Source organism: Stylophora pistillata, chromosome 2, assembly GCF_964205215.1.
Source record: "Stylophora pistillata chromosome 2, jaStyPist1.2, whole genome shotgun sequence".
Taxonomy (NCBI): domain Eukaryota; kingdom Metazoa; phylum Cnidaria; class Anthozoa; order Scleractinia; family Pocilloporidae; genus Stylophora; species Stylophora pistillata.
Genome location: NC_142520.1, coordinates 8,117,715 through 8,124,511, shown reverse-complemented (window position 1 = coordinate 8,124,511; position 6,797 = coordinate 8,117,715). Strand labels below are relative to the sequence as shown.

At 36.0% G+C, this 6,797-nt stretch overlaps 1 protein-coding gene across 19 annotated transcripts in view; it reads left to right on the top strand.

Moving 5' to 3' along the window:
• LOC148736918 (uncharacterized) overlaps positions 1 to 6,797 on the top strand; it is a 700,731-nt gene that overhangs the window by 28,756 nt on the left and 665,178 nt on the right. The window lies entirely within an intron of this gene.

Here is a 6,797-nt window from a genome sequence, read left to right as displayed (position 1 = left end):
TTTGAGAAACAAATATCTAAATGAGTATTAGATCATAAGGATGATAGCAATAGTGATAATGATGAAAATGGAGACAAAAAATACTGTCTGTATTAATAATATTCATGCCTAACTAACAATGAGCACCGAAACTCGTTACTTCACTGAAGCAAAAATTAGAATTAGGTTTAGGGTGATTCCTCAGAAAATAAAGGCTATCGAAAAAATTGTTTTAAACTTTCCCTACATGTTCCCTACCAGCGTCTGTTTCGAAAAATACAATAAAAAAGAAAGATCATCGTGCTTGTGCCTGTACACCCCATATATGCCTGTGCTGGCTCTAACCACACGCGTCATTTCATCGGCTCACGGTAAATTTTGCGGTAACTGGAAGCACATGTTGCAAATAAAAAAAAAAAAAAAATGACCTGTGGAGAAATTACGCAATTTAAACACATCGAAACGAAACGATCCTCTAATTGTCGCTTTCGAGGTCATAATTTGCATCATCAACAGGATTTTCGCACACTTTTAGTAATATATTTTTTACCGTCGACGATTTTTTTTAAACTTCTAAAATTTAAACGGGATAATTTGTACACCAAAATTTTGCGGTAAGAAATACAGGTCAACGTGCTCGTTCAAGAGCTGAGGACCATTGTACCTTTATACCTAGTCCATTGATTGAAAAACAATATCGCGTTCTCGAAATGCGCGCGCTTTTTCACCCGATTGCGTGATTTTTATGCGCAATACGGGATGCGCAATGCAATACTGAGGAATCACCTAAGTGTTAAGGGTCAAAATTAGGGAGATCAGGGTGAAAGCGCTGTTATTCTTTGTTTGTTCTTGTTTAGTTATTGTTTAGTTTCTTCAACTCACGTTTAGATCCCCAATCGGACTGATGTACCAACGGAACATTTATGATTTATTATTGTAAATAATCAAAACTCATTGATAAATCAGCCTCATAATATTTTTTCCTATTCATTTTAAGATACATAAAATTTGAATTACACTGCCTCACCTATTCCTTGCAACTCCATCATGAAAGGAAGGATGACTCCAGGAAAGAAAATGAACAAATGCATCGATTATTATATCAACAATAACATTTGAATCAGTGACAAACTTTATTATATTTCTAGTTAGTGCTAGTTATGTGCTAGTCATTTTCTTAGGAAAGTAGATTTAAAACCCGATTGATCATGAGTACATACTGCATACGAAATATAGGGAACGTCCTTACAGTAGTAACGCTATGAAACTGAATAGGTCAATAGGACAATAGGACTTTTCGCTGCCATAATCAGTCTTAAACACCAAAGCTCAAAATGCACAAAACACCTGTACCTTTGGAGAGCGTTGGAGATCGTTTGTTCAGAGCTGTTTAAGGATCTAAGTCGCCATCCAACGTTTACACAAGGTATTTGGTTGAAAAAAAAAAGAAAGAAAGCGAAAGAGGCAATCTCTTTTGTTCATAGAATCAAGTACCGTCGACAAACACAGAAAAAGTTTTTGACCTAAAATTCTTTAAGCGGTTCCATGCTGCAAAAAGTATTATTTGAAGAATGCTGAGCAGAATAGCTTCCATCTGACTCTATCTCTTCCCTTTGATTTTGTTTTCCTTAAAGATCAAAACGTATTTTGAAATGATTTTCATAAATATTCCCTATCTCAAGAAATCTGGGTGAAAGATGGAAAACAATCATCCGGCTTAGACTTAGTTCGCAACTATGCCTCGAAATAACCGGGATGGGCGTTGATTCCTTTTAAGCAGCGACGTCACATCCTGGGAGCAAAGCAAATGCTAGTGCCTTTTAACTTTATTTTATCGATGTATCCTTAATTGTTGCTGAAATTTGAGGACCACTCAGTTATTTTAAAGCGTACTTTATGATCAACAGAAAAAAAAATACGATGTTCTCAGAAATTTGATTCTAAAAAAACCAAGAAAGTCAAACTATGGATCGTTCTGTGCAACCACTTTGTTGTTCCGCTTTCCGACCGCATTTTTTCCCTGTTCTTCAGTGTACGACATTGTCAAATTTTGAACGTTTGCTTGAGTTAGGTGGCTTAAATGGCATAGGAGAGGCATGATTAACAGGAATGTTTTGCGCCGGTTGGGATCATTACCTGTTTTTATCAAGACAAGATCTACAAAAAATAAGTGACTCGAAAGGAAATGAAAATTGTGAATTAGTAAGGTAAGTTTTTAAATGCAACTTAGCAGGTTTCACCCCAAAATTTTATCGATAAATTAAACGAAGAGGAAACGTTAAACTGAATTGATCTGTACTTTATCTAAATTTATAATTTTGAAGCTAGATGTAGCGAATTCTTTGAAAAAAAAATATTGAAATCGATGAGTGATGCCATATTTCTACCATGAGATCGATGGAAAATATGAATACTGCACTCGGGGTAAAATTCATTAAGTTCTAAAGACCTTTGGCTTCCGTTTAGAGAAAAATGGTTTACGACTCAAGTCCATGAATAGTCGAGGAAGCAGGAACTTAATCTAAACTGATGGGAAAAAAAATGAGGCCGACACAATTGACTGTCGCTACCGGCATTAACTAATTTTGATAATTTCTTGTCCAAACTTGCCATCTGTCTATCGCTATCATTGTTTTCTATAGAGCCTGTTTATAGAATGAGCTTGGGTGAACACCCTTCCCTTCTCGTGCAAGATTGTCATAAGTTTTAAACGATGAACTCAATTCGTTTTTGTACGCAGTAGATCTTACAATGTGTGCTTGTCGGCTGACATCTCGTCACAGCAACTTAAGAAGGTAGATAACCAGGCTATTGTGTTCTGAGAGCCTACATGTTATTTCTGAAAGGTATTGCACCGAACTTCATTTATGACACAATAACAATGAATTATATCGTGAATTTCGATTTCATAACCGCGTAATTTTGTCATTGTGGTTAATTGTTTCCAAATCATTTTACGTCTTTACAAAACTAATAACTATATTCCGAAACAAGCTTAAACACCTCTCTTCCTTTGTTTCAATTTCTATATTTATCTTTATTAGCTATATTCTTTTCAAGTATATTAAAAGCTAAGAACAGACATTAAAAAATTTGATTAGTTGAGAGAGCCTAATAAAAGCCGCCGATAATATGTTCTTTCCGGTTGGATTTCTCTTGGGGTTACAGGACGTTCCAATACCGAGATATCTTTATCTAACAGTTCAGTACTTCCTTTACATTTCTGGAACAAAACCTCTGGATAAAGTAGAGTTTGTACTTACTCAGCGCACAATGTATTGACAGTGCTGTAAACATTTTACAGGATTGAAGCCCACTTGATAACAACCCAAGCACAACAGACTTTCTAACGTTTTAAAGGAGATAGTGTGTAGTGGACAAAACAATACTCGAGCGCTTCTTACTGAGATAAGTCACAATTAGTTTCTTCTCTTTATAAACGGACCAACGAGGCTGGAGGCTATTTCCACCAGATGTGGAGAAAATTAATGTTTCGCTTCATTAATACAAAAAATTCAAGATACTTAAATAGCTGTATTCGCTCACGTTTTGTAATAGCGCAGATAGTAAAAGGTTCATAGATTACGCGGTTAATGAAAATAGTTCCAAGGAATCATGTTTAAAGGTAGATGTCTTTTGCGATTTAATATTTTTCCTATCGAAAGTTATTGCAAATGTCCCATCTTTTAAATGGAAAAAAAAAATAGCTCGTTGTAGTTGTTGACGTCTACATCGTATGCAAATAACTTCGTCGGCGTGGGAATCAGGATAAACATGAAGGGAGGTGGGGGAGGGGGAGTAGAGGAGTCGGTCAACACGCTAAATTATAATAAGATTCCAAACTTACTGACAGACTGAAAATATAACATAACATCGCAAAGCTTCCTCAGTGCTATACTGTTTCATGATGGAATTTACATATTTCCCATTGAATACGATCATACGCTCGGCTTGATGTGTTACCGCCATTTCTTTTTTGTTTTTTTTTTTGTTTTTTTGTTCTTTTTTTTTTTTTGATTTTTTGTTTTAAGAATAGATCTTCGCTGCACGCGCCGCAAGCTTCGCTATGAATTAGACAATTACTCGTGAGTTAAAAAATGTTTGCTTCTCGATCGGAGCAAAATTGGATATATTCTGCAGACAATTATACAGGTGTGCGTTACAAATGGCAGCATTGTTGTTGTGTTAGTTGTTTTTCACTGATTATGCAACATCTCCGAAGAATTGAATTAAATGGTAATGAAAACTGTAATTTGTGAATGCAAATGAGCTATTTCGGCTCAGCATCGTATTTATGGATCAATTAAACGATGGAGAACTGCTCAGATGAAATAATCTGTTATAAATATGGATGTTGAGATTTACTATTTAAAAACTATTCACTGAACATCGCGAATTAACTGAGAAATAGGACAATTAAAATCGACGAATGATGTCATACTGCTGTTATCGGATCGATGGAAAACATTAGCACTGTGCTACTTTTTTTTCTTTTTTCATCCAGTCTTTGGGTGGAATTCGTTCATTTCTACAGGATATGGGTGTTCTTTTGAAGGAAAACAGTTTGCAAATGAATAAAATGAAAACTCAAGGAAGCAGAGGTCTGAATTAAAAAGATAACGTAAAGATAAACCTGTCGTGAGATGATCTGTCGCTGATGGCATTCATTGTAAAAATTCCTCGTATAAACTCGCGCCCTGGTTTCTATAGAGCAAGATGATGAGGGGAGCTCGAATGAAATTCTCTTTTCCTTTTGTACAAGATTATTTCATTCCACGGGAGAAGCGTCTGACTTATTTCAAAAGGACGAACTTTGTCTTACCGCGAAAGACGTCAGATACGTATTCTCTGCTGACATCTGTCACAGTATAACTTTAGAAGGTTCGTAATTAATCCAACGCGTTTACGTATTACTTCTGAAAGGTGTTGTATATCACGTCAAAACACAACAATTATGAATTATATCGTCCACTTCAAATTTAAAACTGCATAACTACACCATCTTGATTAACAGATTCAACTCATTTTGTGTCTTAACAAAAATAAAAATTACATATCAAATCAGCTTTAAAGATAACTTCCTCTGTTTCCATTCATTTCTTTTTATTTTACACGTTTATTTTCTTTATTCTCGTTTTTCCTACGAAACTTAAGAACAGGCGTGCGTTTATTATAACAATTTGGTTTATTTTGAAAGGGTCTTATATAAAAGCCGCCAGTCAGGTCTCTTTTTTTTTTCCGTTTAATTCAATTGGTTGTTACAGGACGTTTCATAACAGAAATATCTCTATCTAACCATTCACTATTTGCCTCACATTTCTATTACATAACCAACAGATGTAGTATAGATTGTACAGTATATAAGAAGCGCACAGGTACTGGCATGGTTGTGAACATTTAACCGGAATAAAGCCGATTCATCTCCCAATTCATCAAGCTTACGAAATGCAGAAGTTGCCTCCAGTAGATGCCGGTACGTTTATGTCTATTCTTGACTTGGTAATAACGCATTTACGACCGTCTCCCGGTTAGCTCAATGGATAGAGCACTGGACTGTTGTGCGGGAGGTCGAGGGTTCGAGCCCCGGCCGGACCAACACTCAAGGTCTTAAAATAATTGAGAAGAATATGACGTCTTTCTATAACATCAAGAAATGGTTAGATAATCTAGTCTTCTCGGATAGGGAGGAATGAATAGAGGTCCCGTCTCCTGTAGGATTAGGTGTAGGAGACGTTAACTCACCACGGACGAGGTTACTGTGTGATGGATGTCCTCCCCTGGGCTAGGATGGGTGGGTTTACTGGGCCAGCAGTAATTGACGCAAGCTGTTGCGGTGTCCCTACTTGTTGGCGAAGCTAATAAACTATAAACTAAACTATATTTTCCACCGTATTTCAAGTCTTTTTTGAAGGAGGTAATATGTAATGTACATAACAATACTTGATCGCTTCTTACCAACAATAGTCACCAATTCTGTTTTTTTTCTTTATGAAGGGACTAATGAGTCTAAAGGATATTTCTATCAGGTGCGGATAGATCACTTCATTAAAACAAGGAATACTTAGTTTACACTTTGCTATAGCACACAGAATTGTGATTGGATCAATAACGTTTTAAAAAATTAAAAACTAGCTCCATTATCATTCCGGTTTAAGGCTAGTTCTTTGTGAGTTAGTGTTTTCTCGCAACGCGCAAGCGAAGAATTGAATTGTAGTTACGAAAAAAAATGGCGGACAATTTGAATCATTTGACGACGAAGAATCAGAATGGCTGGCAAATATACATCCAAATTTATTAAATGAATCGAACGAAGAAAAACAGCAAGACGACTTGGAAATTTCTTCATTTATTAAAGAAAAAAGAAACAGCAACACGACAACGCGTCAATTCCGTTCCGCTTCGTATACTGTCACGCACTCCCCGTAAATGAATATCGGCAAAAATTCGCCCACACTGAAATAACAGTTTGGCGTGTTGGATAATAAATAACTTTTTAGACGTTTTGTTGTGTAGTATCGCTGAGTATTTTTACTTCTTAGTTGTATTTTGACTCACCCTACGGGCTCTTCAAAATACGACACAACTCGTAAAAGTACTCAGCGATACTACACAACAAAAATTTTAATTAGATGTATATATATATTCATCTGCGCGAATAGAAATAATTGACATCAATCCATCTATAAGCTGAGACTGCTCATGATAATTGGACAGGCGCCTTTAACCTCGTGTATCATCAACTTTGCCAAAGGGACTTCTTTGGCAATGCATCTAAGCACGTATAGTAATGCAATTCTACCATAGAATTCCACAGGTTA